This window comes from Podarcis pityusensis (assembly GCF_964106645.2).
Source record: "Podarcis pityusensis genome assembly, chromosome: 7".
Classification (NCBI taxonomy): Eukaryota; Metazoa; Chordata; class Lepidosauria; order Squamata; family Lacertidae; genus Podarcis; species Podarcis pityusensis.
Window position 1 is genome coordinate 84,287,402 of NC_138031.1, and position 18,893 is coordinate 84,306,294.

At 44.6% G+C, this 18,893-nt stretch overlaps 1 protein-coding gene across 8 annotated transcripts in view; it reads right to left on the reverse strand.

The window, feature by feature from the left end:
* ENOX1 (ecto-NOX disulfide-thiol exchanger 1) overlaps positions 1 to 18,893 on the reverse strand; it is a 276,495-nt gene that overhangs the window by 133,695 nt on the left and 123,907 nt on the right. For 5 of the 8 annotated variants that reach the window (XM_081014836.1, XM_081014834.1, XM_081014837.1 and 2 more), the window contains 2 exons: positions 10,496 to 10,581; positions 1,490 to 1,581 (listed from right to left, as the gene is read on the reverse strand). The gene's annotated coding sequence lies outside the window, so the exon portion shown is untranslated. The remainder of the gene's footprint in view (positions 1 to 1,489; positions 1,582 to 10,495; positions 10,582 to 18,893) is intronic. The other 3 variants (XM_081014835.1, XM_081014832.1, XM_081014833.1) reach the window with 1 other exon arrangement.

Genomic DNA, 18,893 nt, shown 5'->3' on the forward strand with positions numbered 1-18,893 from the left:
TGAACAGGCTTGGGATCCCAGCTGGGATGGGGCGACACCCAGAATATCTCTGGATGATCCAGTAAGGAAGGAGTTAAGCTGGCAAAGCCCGGCAGCTCAGCTGCAGAACTTCTGCATCCTAACCCCGCTAATCCCAGTGCAGCTTAATACAGTGGTACCTCTGGTTGCGAACGGGATCTGTTCCGGAGCCCCATTCGCATCATAAGCAGAATGCAACCTGCATCTGCGGGTCGCGATTTGCTGCTTCTGCGCATGCGCGTGACGTCATTTTGAGTGTCTGCGCATGCACGAGAAGCAAAACCCGGATGTAACCCATTCTGTTACTTCCGGGTCGCCGCGGGACGCAACCTGAAAAGACGTAACCTGAACCAAATGTAACAAGAGGTATGACTGTACAGTGGTACCTCTGGATATGAATGGGATCCATTCTGGAGCCCTGTTCGCATCCTGAAGTAAACGTAAGATGCGACTGCGCGTCTGTGTGTGCATGGGTTGCGTTTCGCCGCTTCCACGCATGCGCGTGACGTCATTTTGAGTGTCTGTGCATGCGCGAGCAGCAAAACCCGGAAGTAACACGCTCCGTTAATTCCGGGTTGCCACGGAGCGCAACCCGAAAATACTTAACTTGAAGCTACTTCAACTCAAGGTATGACTGTATAGGATTCTTCCCGAGGTCATTTTAAAAGAGACTGGTAAGGTGTGCAGCTGCACCGCATTAATAAATATGCTGTTAAACGTCCGCAACAACTTTGTAAAGAAAAAACTTTACAATTCTATGATTCTATGTGAAACTATTTAAGTGGAACAGAATCAGGAATTCTCAGCATCTCATGGCCCATTCATATATCAATTTTTAGGCAGTCTCACTGAAACGATTGCGTTTACTCTCAATAAAATGTTCACAGGAATTCAGTGTTGGGGTTTTTTGGGGGGAGAACCAGTTTCAAGTATTTATGTTTGTAAAGATGCATTTCAAACTATGTCTGTCAACATATCCTAGGAGAGGAGCATGGGTGTTCAGCCACATTTCATACATTGTAGCTTGAATAAATTCTGCAAAGTTAATAAATGTTTACAAAAATATAGGACTTCTCATACCACCCAATCTCATTAATAAACCAAGACTACAAGATATTCACATCAATCTTGGCTAACCGCCTAAAAAAATTTCCTACACAAATTAATAGCCCCAGACCAGACTGGTTTCATCCCTGGTTGCAATATAACAAATCCACATCAGGAAACTAAAAATATAGGACTTTGCATGCAATCCACTGATTTGCATGTTTACTTTTTGAAGCAAAAAATTTTCTTTTCCAAAATAATTCTTCGTGCAGAAATTTCGTTGGGACATTAATATATACCACCTACAGGTAACCTAAGGCAATCAGATTAAACGTACACCATAAATGAAATGTGAAAAGCGCAAAAAGAACATTTAATGCACTGTCAAGATACAATTGCAACTGTTATTTACTTAAATTTCTACCTTTTCCCAAGTTTTTTTCATCAATTCCAGTTCAGGAGTTCCATGAAAAAGGGCTGCTTTATTACAGCTTCTCTGTTTCTGTGCAGATGATCCTGAAACAATAACAGAGAATGAGCTGATAGGCTTGAGGATGTGGACAAGGTGCTTGGATCAGTCAGCGCTCTGAACCCTTGCCCCTTTGTCTGATAAAAGCTAGCAAGGAGGGGACAGCTAACTGGGCCAGGGAGGTGACTGATGCCTCCCTGCAAGAGGGATGGTCTCTGCTTGCTTGAAGGAGGCCGGGATAAGACCACACCTTAAGAAACACTCCCTAGATTTGGAAAATCTAAGTACCGGTAACTACCGGCCAGTTGCTGATCTCTTCTTCTTGGGCAAGATTCTTGAACAGGTAGTGGTGGACCAGATCCAGCTGCTCCTTCTTTGGATGCTTCTCTCATTAGAGGTCTGGAGGATGTCAGCACTAGAATGGGCCTTTTCTGTGGTGGCCCCCTGTTGGTGCAACGCTTTTCCTGCCACCTTCATTACGTTTCTCTTCAAGCAGCCATTTGGATGTTTAACGTTTTAAAAGGTAAAGGGACCGCTGACCATTAGGTCTAGTCGTGGCCAACTCTGGGGTTGCGGCGCTCATCTCGCTTTATTGGCCGAGGGAGCCGGCGTACAGCTTCTGGGTCATGTGGCCAGTATGACTAAGCTGCTTCTGGCAAACCAGAGCAGTGCACGGAAACGCCATTTACCTTCCCGCTGGAGCGGTACCTATTTATCTACTTGCACGTTGACGTGCTTTTGGACTGCTAGGTTGGCAGGAGCAGGGACCGAGCAACAGGAGCTCACCCTGTCGCGCGGATTCGAACCACGACCTTCTGATCGGCAAGTCCTAGGCTCTGTGGTTTAACCCACAGCGCCACCCACGTCCCAATTAACGTTTTACAGCCTTTTAAATGTGTTAGTGGGATGGAGAATATCTTCTCTTATCTTATCTTACCATCTTATCTGGCACAGTTGTGATGCCCTTGAGTATATTTCTGTTACAGTGGTACCTCTGGATGTGAACTCCCTTCTGGAGCCCCGTTCGCATCCTGAGCAGAACGCAACCGGCGTCTGCGGGTCACAATTCACCGCTTCTGCACATGCGCGTGACGTCATTTTGAGCGTCTGTGCATGCGCGGGCTGCGAAACCCAGAAGTAACCCGTTCCGTTACTTTTGAGTTGCTGCGGCACGCAACCTGAAAATGCTCAGCCTGAAGCATCTTTAACCCGAGGTATGACTGAGAGACGCGGGTGGCGCTGTGGGTAAAACCTCAGCGCCTAGGGCTTGCCGATCGCATGGTCGGCGGTTCGAATCCCCGCGGCGGGGTGAGCTCCTGTCTTTCGGTCCCAGCTCCTGCCCACCTAGCAGTTTGAAAGCACCCCTAAGTGCAAGTAGATAAATAGGGATCGCTTACTAGCAGGAAGGTAAACGGCGTTTCCGTGTGCTGCGCTGGTGCTGGCTCGCCAGAGCAGCTTCGTCACGCTGGCCACGTGACCCGGAAGTGTCTGCGGACAGCGCTGGCCCCCGGCCTCTTAAGTGAGATGGGCGCACAACCCTAGAGTCGGACACGACTGGCCCGTATGGGCAGGGGTACCTTTACCTTTTATGGCTGTATTAAAGATGGTGTCTCACTATACTGCTGCCATGAATGCTGGAAGGAAGACCGCTCCCTGCTGCAAGTCCTGTTTCCACCTGGCCTAAGGGGCAAGGCCCAGACTCACCTTGAACAGCTAAAAGAGGCTCCTGGGACATTGCTGGAACAACTCTTGGGTTGAGGCAACTGGCTAAAATGTTCTAAATGGTTTTAATTTTGGTTCCTCTGTTTTGTTTCTGTTGGGTTGGGGTTGGTTAACTATTTAGTTGGGGTTGGCAGTTGTTTTAATTTGGGTATAACTGTAAACTGTTTATTATTATTTGATTTATTGGTTTATTTACAGTCTATAGAAGATATTCTGGTTTTTTATGTTTGATGTTTTATTATGTTTTTATATATGCTGTAAGCCACCCAGAGTGGCTGGAGAAACCCAACTAGATGGGCGGGATATAAATAATAAAAGTACTTCTACTACTACTACTACTACTACTATTACATGTGACAAGAGAGGAGATGGATTAAATGTTATTCAAATCCATTCCCCTGCTAATGTGCAATCTCAGTTTATAAATCATAAATTCACTATTATTTGTTATTTCAATGATACCTTATCAACTTCTGAAGAGCAGTAGAGCCAGCTAGAGGGAAGAACCAATGTTCTCTAATCTATCCAATCCTTTCTGGAGATTAAAATATATCACATCTATTTAATCCTTTCAGGAGAGTGCCCCATTTGCCTTTCAGTTACTATGGGAAGAATTAGCCTATGTTAATCAACAATCATCTGATAGAAAGTTGGATTAATGAATTCCTTAACTGTATAATTTCTTCTGTTTAAACTATGAAACACAAAGGGGGTTCAGTTTTTTTGTGTTAACTACCTTGGGATAACACTCTTTTCTTTTAAGATTCTGCTATCAAACATTGTTGACCTTTCTGTAGATCAGTGTTTTTTTAAGAACACATTAAAAGCTGATATAATATAGCTATTTTTCACAATAGCCTACTTTTCATAAACCCTGAATTTGAAGCAATAGGGGGAAATGACATCCTACAAACTGCTTCAATGCTTTATCCACAGATTCAAACCTGAAGTATTTACCCAAAGATTGTAAAAGCTAATTGGGGTAAATTCTCAAAATTGCAAAGCTAGAAATAAGTTGAAAAAATAGTTTATCTTTGAGGAGGCAACTCCTGGAGATGAAAGCCAATAAAACAATATTTCAGAGCACAGGGGGCCACTAAGTACAGGGGGCAATAACTTCACTGATGTACTGGAAACTGAGATCTTGCTAAAGGAACCTACTAATGGGCAGGGAAAAACAAGAAGGAAACAGCTGGAAGGAATGACACATTGTTTCAGTTGTCTCCATACTAATGCACAGAGCATTGGAAATAAGCAAGACAAACTTGATCTCTTGAACACAGGATGGCAAATATGATCTAGTAGGCATTACAAACCTGGTGGGATAAGACTGGAGGGTAGTAATTGAGTGGTATAATCTATTCAGAAGGTATACCAACAGGAAGGATGTGTATACATATGTAGAGACCCATGGTTTGCAGCACAGAACACAGAGCACTGGTGTAAAAATTGTGAGGGAGGGAAACAACAGTGACTTCATTATGGGAGTATGACTGCCTTCCTTGAGCAGATTACCAAACATTCAAAAAGGAGATACAGTAGTCATGGGGGACTTCACTTCAACTACCCTGATATCTATTGGATCTCAAACTCCATCAAGATTGAGAAGCCTAACAAATTCCTCAACTGCCATTCTGACAATTTCATTCCCCAGAAAGTGAAAGAAATAAGAAGTGGATTGATTCTCTTGGATCTGATGCTAACCAATAGGAAAGAACTGGTCAGTGAGGGGGAAGTAATGGGAACCTTGGCAGGAAGTGATTATGTCCTCTTGAGATTCGTTCTACAGTGGAAAGGGCAAGTTGAGTGTACTCAGATATGCACTCTGGACTTTAAGAAGGCTGATTTCAAAAAGCTTAAAGAACTATTGAGGGAGATCCCATGGCCATAAATATATAGAGAGAGAGGGGGGGGGGAATGGATCAGTGCCAACCCAGGATGTTTTGCCACTAGAGGCAAGACAGAAAATGTCCCCCATCACCACCACATCCTCCTCTGCTATGTGCCACCAACATGCCTGCTTCCTAGATTCACAGGCAACTGTGGGTGGACACATGGCAGCATGTAGGTTGGTACACAGCAGGCATGTGGCAAAGTAGGAGGTCAACAGGTGCAGGAAATGAGAAAAAGGAATGAGATTTGTCTGGCATGACTTGTTTTTGAGAAACCCATGCTGGGTCTCAATGCGGTGGTACCTCGGGTTACATACACTTCAGGTTACATACGCTTCAGGTTACAGACTCCACTAACCCAGAAATAGTACCTCGGGTTAAGAACTTTGCTTCAGGATGAGAACAGAAATTGTGCGGTGGCGGCAGCGGGAGGAGCTAAAGTGGTGCTTCAGGTTAAGAACAGTTTCAGGTTAAGAATGGACCTCCGGAACGAATTAAGTACGTAACCTGAGGTACCAGTGTAATCACAACATCTTTTTCCAAGTGCTCACAGACCACCTGTTGAATTATCTGTTCTATGAGCTTTTCTGGTATCGATCTCAAGCTCACAGGTCGGTAGATACCGGAGTCTTCTTTTCTTCCTTTTTGAAGATGGGAACAACATTTGCCAGTCTCCAGTGTATAGAGACCTCACCTGTTCTCCAAGAATTCTCCAAGAATTCTCAAAGATTATAGACAGGGGCTCTGAGATTACATCCGCAAGCTCCTTTAGTACCCTTGGAGGTTTGAATTCATTCAAAGTAGGTGGGTGTTCCCTTATTGCTTCTTTTCTTATCTTGGGCTGCAGGTCCTTCCTTGCATTGTTTATTCTGTTTTCACCACACTGGGCACTGCTTTTCTTTTGTGATATCCTTTGTGATTTCTCCTTTCTTCCATTTCTCATATATGCCCTTCTTAAATCTCAACTTATCCATAAGCTCCTTACGCAGCCACACCAATTTCTTTAGATGCCCCCCCACTTTCCTTTCTTGTTTGAATTGACCACATTTGGGCTTGCATTCGTTTAAACGAGAGCCAGTGTGGTGTAGTGGTTAAGAGCGGTAGTCTCGTAATCTGGGGAACCGGGTTCGCGTCTCCGCTCCTCCACATGCAGCTGCTGGGTGACCTTGGGCCAGTCACACTTCTTTGAAGTCTCTCAGCCTCACGCACCCCACAGAGTGTTTGTTGTGGGGGAGGAAGGGAAAGGAGAATGTTAGCTGCTTTGAGACTCCTTAAAGGGAGTGAAAGGCGGGATATCAAATCCAAACTCTTCTTCTTCTTCTTCTTCTAAACTCTTCGTTAGTGTTGGCACTGTACAATAACAGCATTTCCCCATCAGAATTTGAGTTGTGTTCTCTAAACCACTTTGAGGTTTCCTGCAACCAAGCGGTATACCTATATTATGACATAAACAATGTATATGGCAGACTCACATGGAACCTTTGCGTGTTCAGACCCAGAAACCTCTCCCCTAAATAAATTCACACATGACTCAAATTTTGGTTTTTGGTTTTGGCAGAATTTAGGCCACAACTTTATTGATTACAGAAAGTGACTGGCTGCATAGGCTCTGGTTCGACTAGCTCCTGCACTGTTGCAGGTAGCGCTGACCCAGGGCACTAGAATAGGTCAGCCAAGGGTGAACACCTGGATAAGCGGAAAGCCGGGAACAGGCTAACTCTGCCACCCAAATGTCCCCCTGGACTCAGGCATGGGCACAACCCCATCTCAGGGGTTGACCAAACCATTGAGTCCCTGGATTCCTTTAATGGAATACCCTTCACATAGGGATGGCGAGGGTGTTCTCCCATCCCTATCACCTGAACTATCGCCTATCCACAACCTTACAAGTTGGGACAATTTGCTACGCGGCAGGCGAAACCCAAATGGCACCAGCCAATCAGCCAAGTGGGGAAAATTCCTGCTGTGCCCCAACGACACACGACGGCATAGCAAGGTCAAGCCCAAAGCCCTAAAAGTAGGGAGAGGTGGGCGGGTGTTCCGAATGCACACACCGAAAGAGGAAGCTCTGGGTCATGTGCATGGGTCCCTCAAACCGTTTGGACTGCGTCCCATTGGCCAGATTAATAATAATAATAATAATAATAATAATAATAATAATATCTTTATTGTCATTGCCCCCTTCGGGGACAACGAAATTACTTGACTGCTCCATAAAAACACTAATTAATCAATACAGTATAATACAGCAAGGGAGATTAGATGACTTTCAAAGTCCGGGCTTCCCATTCAGGGCCGAGATCGCTCTGGAGAAGAAGCTGTTCTTAAGACGGCTCGTTCTTGTCTTCATCGTCCTGTATCTCCGTCCCGACGGCAAGAGCTCGAAGAGACAGTGACCAGGATGCGATGGATCTTTTACTATGTCCAGTGCCTTCCTATGGCACCCAGCTTTGAGGAACCTGCCAATCGAGTGTTGTGGCTGACCAATTGTACCCACCCACAACACAGGGTGTCGGTTTTCCAGGTCTCACCACAATGTGTGCCCTCCATTTACAGAAAGTGTGTGGTGCATATCTCTTGTCACTGGCGATGTCTATGGAGGGTGGCAGAATTCTTCCTTGCAGTGGTCTCAGTTCTACAACCCACATACATCTGCGACATCTGGAACTGGAGGAGCTGTCAGCCAGCAAATGAAAAGAGCTGGCTCTGTCAAAGGGCTTAAAATGCAACATCAGTTGCAAAGAGACAAAGATGCCTGGAAGTGGCAAATGCCAATCCTAACATAAAAGCAGAGACATCACCTTGCCAACAAAGGTCCGTATAGTTAAAGCCATGGTTTTCCCAGTAGTGATGTATGGAAGTGAAAGCTGGACCATAAAGAAGGCTGATCGCCGAAGAATTGATGCTTTTGAATTATGGTGCTTGAGGAGACTCTTGAGAGTCCTATGGACTGCAAGGAGATCAAACCTATCCATTCTTATGGAAATCAGCCCTGAGTGCTCACTGGAAGGACGGATCCTGAAGCTGAGACTCCAATACTTTGGCCACCTCATGAGAAGAGAAGACTCCCTGGAAAAGACCCTGATGTTGGGAAAGATGGAGGGCACAAGGAGAAGGGGACGACAGAGGACGAGATGGTTAGACAGTGTTCTCAAAGCTACAAACATGAGTCTGACCAAACTGCGGGAGGCAGTGGAAGACAGGAGTGCTTGGCGTGCTCTGGTCCATGGGGTCACGAAGAGTCGGACACGACTAAACGACTAAACAACAAACAACAACAACAACAACATAAAAGTGGTATGGATTTGAGATGGATTTCTTGATGAAAGGAAAGCAAATTATACACAAAGGTGTGTTTATGTGTCAGTGAATGAAAACAAGGAGTGAGCTAATATTTTAAGAACAGACATCAAAAACAAGGGGAGGATGAATGGTCTGAACAACGGAAATCTACTTTTTTTTGGTATGAAATTGTGAGAGATAATCTCATCTGTCCTGCAAGGGCAGTAATGCAATGTGTTGGCTTTAAGAATAATGCTGGTATATAGGAGAGGTTTTAGAAAAAAGCTAGGGAGAAACTGACAAGTAAAGATGAGGAAAATATCAAGGAGCAACCCAGACCTTTTAAATCCATGAGATTTGTTTTATTCCACTTACAGTTTGGTGACAGTACGGAAAGAACTATGAGGCTATGTTTTCAGGATCACTGTTCTGGCAGGTTATTTTCATTTGTATAGTATGTCTCTTGCTCACACAGCACTATGTTCTGAACAGCATTATTTTAAACATTGCTACCAACAGGCTGTGGAAGTAACATAGGCCCACTTTTTACGTTGAGGCTATTTTAGTAAAGATAGCTGTTTTTTAGAAAACGAATCATTATTTCTGGAGCACTCTCATGTTTTCACACTGAAAACCTTGTCTCACAACCCGCTCCAAACAAAACCCAGTTGAATAGCAGCATTCATTTACTCCGGACCTCTTTTTATTTTAATGAAAACTTCAACAACCTCAGATATGCAGATGACACAACCTTGATGGCAGAAAGTGAGGAGGAATTAAAGAACCTTTTAATGAGGGTGAAAGAGGAGAGCGCAAAATATGGTCTGAAACTCAACATCAAAAAAATGAAGATCATGGCCACTGGTCCCATCACCTCTTGGCAAATAGAAGGGGAAGAAATGGAGGCAGTGAGAGATTTTGCTTTCTTGGGCTCCATGATCACTGCAGATGGTGACAGCAGTCACGAAATTAAAAGACGCCTGCTTCTTGGGAGGAAAGCAATGACAAACCTAGACAGCATCTTAAAAAGTAGAGACATCACCTTACCAACAAAGGTCCGTATAGTAAAAGCTATGGTTTTCCCAGCAGTGATGTATGGAAGTGAAAGCTGGACCATAAAGAAGGCTGATCGCCGAAGAATGGATGCTTTTGAATTATGGTGCTGGAGGAGACTCTTGAGAGTCCCGTGGACTGCAAGAAGATCAAACCTATCCATTCTGAAGGAAATCAGCCCTGAGTGCTCACTGGAAGGACAGATCCTGAAGCTGAGGCTCCAATACTTTGGCCACCTCATGAGAAGAGAAGACTCCCTGGAAAAGACCCTGATGTTGGGAAAGATGGAGGGCACAAGGAGAAGGGGACGACAGAGGACGAGATGGTTGGACAGTGTTCTCGAAGCTACCAACATGAGTCTGACCAAACTGCGTGAGGCAGTGGAAGACAGGAGTGCCTGGCGTGCTCTGGTCCATGGGGTCACAAAGAGTCAGACACGACTAAACGACTAAACAACAACACCTTACCAGCTCCCTCACTGCATCATTTATTCTGTTATCACTGGGTTGGGCATTGCTTTCCTTTTGGGTGAAGACAGAGGCAAAGGAGGTGTTGAGCGGTTCTGCCTTCTCTCTGTTACCCAATAAAATTACTCCGTCTTCTCCACTTGCCTACTCTTCCTCTTACTTCAGATACGGCCGAAGAAACCTTTATTATTATTTTTGACTTCTCTTGCAAGCCTGAGCTCATTCTGAGCTTTAGCCAGCCTGACCTTCATCCTGCAACTGTTGGCTACTTGTGTATACTCCTCCTTTGTGATTTCCCCTTTCTTCCATTTCTTATACATGCCCTTATTAAATCTCAGCTCATCTGTAAGCTCCTTATGCAGCCACACCAGTTAACACTGCAGACCCGAGCTAGGTTTCTTACGCTGCATAAATTCCACATTTCCCTCCTTTCCTCCCTACACACAACCTGCTTTGAAGGAATTCATCTTGTTCTTTATTACTCTCTTCATTTGCCTGCAGGGGCTGTTCCATGGAATGTTCCAGAAACATTACACAGTACCTACCTACTCAGATTTCTTCCTTTTGGCCGTGAAAACTTCTGGGCATTCTTTTGGGATGAGCACAGTCTTTGGATTTGCAATTGCAGCATCTATGGGAAAAGAAAAAGATACAAATGTTAGGTTTGTTGGAAAAATCCTAAATCCTTCTCTTTAAAGAAGGCATAGGCAAACTCGGCCCTCCAGATGTTTTGGGACTACAACTTCCATCATCCCTGAACACTGGTCCTGTTAGCTAGGGATCATGGGAGTTGTAGTCCCAAAACATCTGGAGGGCTGAATTTGCCTACGCCTGCTTTAAAGCCATCCTTGATATGGGTTGTAGAATGTTAACTATACAGAGGCAAAGAAAACATTCTACAATAAGCATTTAAAGAGCTAACTGTGAAAGAAATATCTCAGTTTCCTGCTGAAGAGGAAAATCTAAGGAGATTTGTCATGAATAACTGCTTTCCAGTGTCGTCCTGTGTGGGTGGTTGCTCTACCCACCCCAAAATAAAGAATAAAATGGGTGAATGCTGAAGAGGTTTCAAAAGATGGGTTCATCTACTTCCTTTGTCTCCCCCCAAAAGGGCGCTAGGCTTCTGCTGTGCTTCACCCTATTATTATCGTCACTTTTACTGATGTAGAACAGAATGTCCCCATTTTCATCTGAGGAATGTCGGAGGTTATGGATAACGTCACCAGACATTGCCACGGTTCAATAAACCAAGAGGGTTAAATGGAAAAGTGGAAAAGGTAAATCTAAAAGTAATTCATCGAGTGGCTCCTTAGCCGCGGTCGAGTGAAGAGTGAGTACAACTGCAATCGTGTTCAAAATGGACCTTTTAAAACCTGCGCTGCCTTCCGCCTCTCTTTATCTAAGGGCTGCCTAGTTTCTCTTTATTCCTGTTCTCCACTTAGGAAAGTTGTATTGCCTAAGGACAGAGGCTAGTAAAAGCTTGCTGCAGTAAATGTGCATGGAAGATCAGGTGCATGAAACCTGCAAGCATCTCATCTGAATGCCTACAAGCTCTTCCCCAAATCCAAGTTACCAGATACAGAGATGGCTTACTAAATCCAGCTATCGTTAGCAGCCTTTTTCTCCCCTGCCCTGACCATTTTTCTTAAACATCTAGTCTAGGTATTGGGGAACTCGAACACTTGTATGGTTGGCCTAATAAGGATATTGCCCTAATATGGATTTTTTTTTCCTTTAGAGCTACTTAAACTCTTTTTCTTTGTTTTATGAATACTAGCTGAGCCCTCAAACAAATTAAGGCCTGGGGGCAGAGAGGGAGAGGGGAGGCTCAATAATGCTGGTGAAACTGAGGCTGAAATTAACATTCTGTACATGCAGTCGGGGGTTTCTTCTTTGCTTTTTGCAAGGAAGAGGACAGCCTTCAAGGAAATAACAGAACCTTACGACCTTAAAACACATCTTGTATGTTATTCTGGCTAATAAAAGACTGTTATATAAACACTCCCAGCCTCTGCCTTGAATATCTTGTGCTGCATTGTACAGTACTTAATGAATTCAAATAATGGGCTTTGGAGACTGTTAGCATCTGATCAGTACAACTGCTGCAAGAATCTACTTAAGCCAATTTTATAGCCATGGAATTGTAGTGTTGGAAGGGATCTCGAGGGTCATTTAGTCCAACCCCCTGCAATGCAGGAATCTCAACTAAAGCATCCCTGACATATGGCCATCTAACCTCTGCTTAAAAACCTCCAAGGAAGGAGAGTTCACCACCTCCCAAGAGAGACTGTTCCACTGTTGAACAGCTCTTATTGTCAGAAAGTACATCCTGGTGTTTTGTCAGAATCTCTTTTCTTGTATGTTGGATCCATTGGTTTGGGTCCTACCATCCAGAGCAGGAGAAGACAAGCTTGCTCCATCATCCATGAGACACCCCTTTAGTTATCTGAAGATGGCTATCCTATCTACTGCTTTTTGTCTCCACCTTGCCAACAAAGGTCTGTATAGTTAAAGCTATGGTTTTCCCAGTAGTGATGTATGGAAGTGAGAGCTGAAGAAGCTGATCGCCGAAGAATTGATGCTTTTGAATTATGGTGCTGGAGGAGACTCTTAAGAGTCCTATGGACTGCAAGAAGTTCAAATCTATCCATTCTTAAGGAAATCAGCCCTGAGTGCTCACTGGAAGGACAGATCCTGAAGCTGAGACTCCAATACTTTGGCCACCTCATGAGAAGAGAAGACTCCCTGGAAAAGACCCTGATGTTGGGAAAGATGGAGGGCACAAGGAGAAGGGGACGACAGAGGACGAGATGGTTGGACAGTGTTCTCAAACCTACCAGCATGAGTTTGACCAGGCAGTGGAAGACAGGAGTGCCTGGTGTGCTCTGGTCAATGGGGTCACGAAGAGTCAGACACGACTAAATGACAACAACCTATCTACTCTCAGTCTCCTCTTCTCTAGGCTAAACATATGCAGCTCCCTCAACTGTTCCTGATGAGGCTTAGATTCCAGACCCTTGATCATCTTGGTTGCCCTCCTCTGCACATGTTCCAGCTTGTCAATATCCTTCTTAAATTGAGGCGCCCAGAACTGGACACAGTACTCCAGGTGTGGTCTGACCAAGACAGAATAGAGCGGTACCATTCCTTCCCTTGATTTGGACACTACACTTCTGTTGATGTAGCCTAGAATAGCACTAGCTTTTTGCTAATGCTTTTCCGATCACAAGGTCGGTGGTTCAAATCCCCACAACAGGATGAGCTCCCATTGCTCAGTCCCTGCTCCTGCCAACCTAGCAGTTCAAACGCACATCAAAGTGCAAGTAGATAATACCGCTCCAGCAGGAAGGTAAACGGTGTTTCTGTGTGCTGCTCTGGTTCACCAGAAGCGGCTTAGTCATGCTGGCCACATGACCCAGAAGCTGTACGCCGGCTCCCTCGACTAATAAAGCGAGATAAGCGCAGCAATCCCAGAGTCGTCCGCGACTGGAACTAACTGTCAAGGGTCCCTTTACCTTTATCTTTTTCCATCACACTGTTGATTCATGCTAAGTTGGTGGCCTACTAACACCTCCAGATCATTTTCACATGTACTATTGGTAAGCCAGGAGTCCCACATCTTAATATTTGTGCAGTTGGTTTTTCCTTACTAAGTGTAGATCCCGACATTTGTGCCTACTGAAATTCATTCTGATAGTTCTGGATAAGTTCTCCAATCTATTAAGTTCAACGTGAATCCCAATTATGTCTTCCATGGCATTGGCTACCCCTCCCAGTTTGGTGTCATTTGCAAATTGGATGAGCACCCCCAAATCCTTAACCCAAGTCGTTTATAAAGACTTCGAACAGCAACTGACCCAGGACAGAACTCTACAGCACCCCACTTGTCAGATTTGCCAGGATGACGAGGAACCATTAATGAGCATTCTTTGGGTCCAGTCATTCAACCAGTTACAAATCCATCTAACAGCTATGTCATCCAGCCTACATTTTACATCCTCCTCCACAAGAATATCATGGGAAATTTGTCAAAACCCTTACTGGACGCAGCATTCCCCTGATCCACCAAACTTGTTACTCTATCAGAAAGAAAGAAAGAAAGAAAGAAAGAAAGAAAGAAAGAAAGAAAGAAAGAAAGATGACTTGTCTGGCATGACTGTTTTTTGAGAAATGCATTCTGGGACTTAATAATCACAGCATCCTTTTCTAAGTCCTCACAGACCAGTTGTTCCATTATCTGTTTTAGGACCTTTCCTGGATCATGAAGACATTTCAGCATGGAAATCAACTTCCTACTGGCCCTCTTGTGACAGATATATTTATTTAAATTTGCCATATATTGTTAATTAATAATATACAGCAGCAACAGAGTATTGTGGGTGGGTGGGCCAAAATATTTCACCAGTATTTAATGCAAGTATTTAATGGTGTCCCAGGATTATCTTGTTTCACATTGTTTGATCTGTTGTTGCCACAGTACTGAGCAGACCATGCAAAAATGACTGCTGATTTGACTTTTACTCTGTAACATCGACAGCTGATATACTGTAATTAGCATTGCTAGGGTTTCCTTCTACATTAGGGTGAAATAAGGCAGGTCACCAGTTAAATAATTTAAGTGTTTGTGAATAATTTTAAGTGGGGAATTTTCAAGGCAAATAAGCGCTAAACAGAATGCAACTCTTTCTCTACAGTTTTCTGAAGTGCATGTTGTCTGAAGTGCATGTTGACAGAAATAGTTGCATAGCTTTGACTTCATTAATCATTTCAAAACGTTGCATAGTTCACAGGCACTTTAATTTTCCAATTATTGTACCTGTGGCTCAGCACAGATAAAAGATTACTTACACAATTTGCTCTGTGGGCAGCTCAATGCTCTTGTCACCTTACACTGAGCTTTAAGTGTGCACAACGCAACAGAATGTCAGATGTTTTCCAAAGATTTTAAGGTCACGTTCGGGAACTTTTAGCAGCTCTCAATGCACAACTGATAGGTTTCCAAGAGATGGATGAATGAGCAAGGCAAACTGCCTGAATCCTGCCACGCATGTATTTTTCCTGTCAGGAAGGCCTGAGTGATGCTATGTCTCGTTCTTTCTCACAAAAAGATGCTCTAACTAAGCAAGGAGATGCCATTGCTGCCTCCATCAGCATCCGTGGTGATCGCTCTGCACCTGTGATGTTAGCTGCCCCCTAACCTGTGAAATGTCACAGAGAGGAAGACAGGCATTGTCTCAGCATTGCCTCTCCATTTTAATCCTCTTTGGGTGCCCTGCAGGCCCCACAGTGAATGCTGCCCAGCATTTTGTCACCCCACCCCCCAGTGGTGACACCTGGGCCAGTCCACCCCACTGTACCCCCCTTCCTCTGCCCCTTGCAAGGGGTTCAGCTACATGACCATTGGTGTCCATTCCAACTCTACAATTCTATGATTCTTTAACAGTCCGTAATACAGGCAATTTTGAATTATGGTGCTGGAGGAGACTCTTGAGAGTCCCATGGACTGCAAGAAGATCAAACCTCTCCATTCTGAAGGAAATCAGCCCTGAGTGCTCACTGGAAGGACAGATCCTGAAGCTGAGGCTCCAATACTTTGGCCACCTCATGAGAAGAGAAGACTCCCTGGAAAAGACCCTGATGTTGGGAAAGATGGAGGGCACAAGGAGAAGGGGACGACAGAGGACGAGATGGTTGGACAGTGTTCTCGAAGCTACCAGCATGAGTTTGACCAAACTGCGGGAGGCAGTGGAAGACAGGAGTGCCTGGCGTGCTCTGGTCCATGGGGTCACAAAGAGTCAGACACGAGTAAACGACTAAACAACAACAACAATACAGGCAAGGCTCGTGTGTGTGCGCACCCAGCACACACACAACCACCAATACACAAACTGTTTTTGGCCCTGGAAGGGGGCAGAATGGGGCAGGCTTATACCAGCCCCACTGACATGCATAGTGTGTCAGAACGCAACTCCCACGCAAACTAGGAGTTGCCTGTAGTCACGACGGCCTAAATCTATAAACCCTTATCATTTGGAGTAGCATATTTATATCTGTGAAGCTTGTCCACAGCAGACACAATAAGCTAATAACCCTGTGGCACATAGAACACAAAAGGTCCCGTGTTCCATCTCTGACATCTCTTGTTAAAAGAAGAAATCATAGCAAAGGCCGTCTAGAGGGCTGCAGTGCTTGGCCAAACGCACAATGCTGGGAGTGATAAACCAATTCAGATGGCAGCAGCTTCACATGGCAGCAGCCCCTTTCCCTTGCCATGGCTTGGATTTGAGGACGGATCCATAAAGGGGATCTCCCAACCCCTAGGACTATTTGCATTGCAAAGGCTTAATCATTAAGTCCCGTTTTAGAACAACTGCAAATTGCCATGATCATCTTCCACATCAGTAGCTATGACTCGTTCATGCATTTTAAAAAACTGCTTTGGAAAAAATTCCCATTCAGGAAACATGCTGAACATCTGTTGTCTAGGTATTCATTAGTTCTGTCTGCTCTGCCTTTGGCTAATTGCCTGGGAGTGAAGTTTGAGCATAGCTGGAGATACAAGGGAGCATCGGTATTAGTTGCAAAGACCCTGCTACATATTGAGAAGAAGAAGAAGAAAAAAGGTGTTGTCAGGAATAGGGCTTCTCTAACAAACTTTATTTACTGGAGCCTGTTATCTTCTGTTTGCTTACAATCCTCGCTTGTGCAACTGATAGCAGAAAGTGTATTTAATACCTACTCAGTGCTAATATGCTACAGTATGCATGGCTGCTTAATTTAATTTATCTCTGATTAAGCCTATTATGTTTGAGATCACTTTACAAAAGAGACTTCCTTTTGCCAGCTGTAAGCTTATTTGAATTGTAATATAAGTTAATAACGTGTGAAATAACTAGTGATGCCTGCCTCCTAAATGTTAATTTTAGCAAACTACTTCCTAAGTTTGTGCACATATACAGATCATTCATTGCTGTGTACAAAGGATGGTTGTTGGACATAAAACAATGTACATTTCATAAAGGCTGCGAGTGAAGGAAAGTTACTTCTGAACTGAGGCCAAACAGAGACCAGAGATTACAGCCTGCATAAGTATGGGTCATGCCCACCCAGCCACCATTCTTACTGGCGAGGACTCGAGTGATGCCAACGGAGGCAAGCTGACATTTGCCACACAGAAGGAAGATTGCTGGGGAACCGAGAACCTCTCCATGTGCATTTCACTCAGGTGGCGTCATGGAAGTGACATTGTGCAGCTGGTAAACCAGAGACACACAGGCTCAGAGTTTTGAGGACTTCTGAGGCGGTTATGTGTGGATGGGGCACTTGGTGTACCTATCACCATTGCCAAAGAGTTACCGTATTTTTCGCTGCGTAAGACACACTTTTTTCTTCCTAAAAAGTAAGGGGAAATGTCTGTGCGTCTTATGGAGCAAATGCGTGGTCCCTGGAGCTGAACTGCCCAGGGGCGAAAAGCAGATCATGCTCTCTTTTTTTTGAAAGAGGGAAGTGGGTGTTGAAACAAAGCCGCTAATGGGCAAGCGATCAGGGAGGGAGATAAGGGACGCTAGCAATAAACGAGACTGCCTGGGAGCGGGGAGCTAAAGACAGCGAACTTGCAAGGAGAGGAGACAGGAAGACTAAAGCAATGAGGAGAGGAATTTGAAGAAAAGGAGGAGCAAAAAAACTGTTCCAGCTAAGGAAAAGACACTTAAGGTAAACAAGAGGGAAGGGAGTGTTGAAAGGAAGCAGCTGGTCGCTAAGTGATCAGGAGGGAGATAAGGGACGCTAGAGATAAAGGAGGCTGCCTGGAAGGGGGGAGGTAAAAGCCCATGGATCCTCAGGATTTTTGCATTGGGTCACCCCAAATTTACCATCAGATCCCACAGCATGTCCATGGCTACAACCTGCACCAAAAAACCCCCACAAATCAACTGTTTTGTGGGGCCACAATGGTGCAAAAATGTGGTTACAAAGCACGGATCCCCATGGAGTCTCAGGATTTTTGCATTCGGCTACCCCAAACTCACCGTCAAATCACATATCATGTCTGTGGCCACAGCATGAACCACAAAAATCATACATCCACTGTTTCATTCAGAATATTTTTTTCCCTTGTTTTCCCCCTCTAAAAACTAGGTGCATCTTATGGTCAGGTGCGTCTTATGGAGCGAAAAATACGGTATGTGGTGCCACAAAGGTCATAAGAACATGAGAATATGGTAAGTGCCTGTTGGATCAGGCCCATGTCCCAACCTGTTCTTATGGTGCCCAAACAGATGCTCGTGGGAAGCCCATGATTTGAGCACAGAGGTGACTGGCACAAACAGAGGCAGAGGCAGACTCTAATCATCCCCTAATGCTGGGATTACAGACACTTCAGGTTACAGATGCTTCAGGTTACAGACTCCGCTAACCCAGAAATAGTACCTCAGGTTAAGAACTTTGCTTCAGGATAAAAACAAAAATCGGGCGGCTGCGGCGGGGCGGCAGAAGGAGGCCCCATTAGCTAAAGTGGTGCTTCAGATTAAGAACAGTTTCAGGTTAAGAATGGACCTCCGGAACGAATTAAGTTCTTAACCTGAGGTACCACTGTACCTGGAAAACTACTTCAGATTTTCTCTCCACACACACACACCCCAACACAACCACACAAAGAGCAATCTTTTCTTTCTGGCTTTGGACAGAGTAAGACTGACTTGGAAGGATAAAGAACACCTCTTGCTTGTTGGCATCCAAGAAATCAGCTGGAAGGGATCCAATCCAAAACCACTCAAGAATTTGATGTAAAAACATCAGCAGAGCATCATGCAAACACGTCAAATGGCTGCAGGTAGTTTCTGTACCCTGGTCTGAACAATAATATGAAAATCCAGTGATCTCCCAGCACATTAGGCAGAGCAATTATTATAATGAGGGAAGTTTAAAAGTCGCACCAAAAATTAA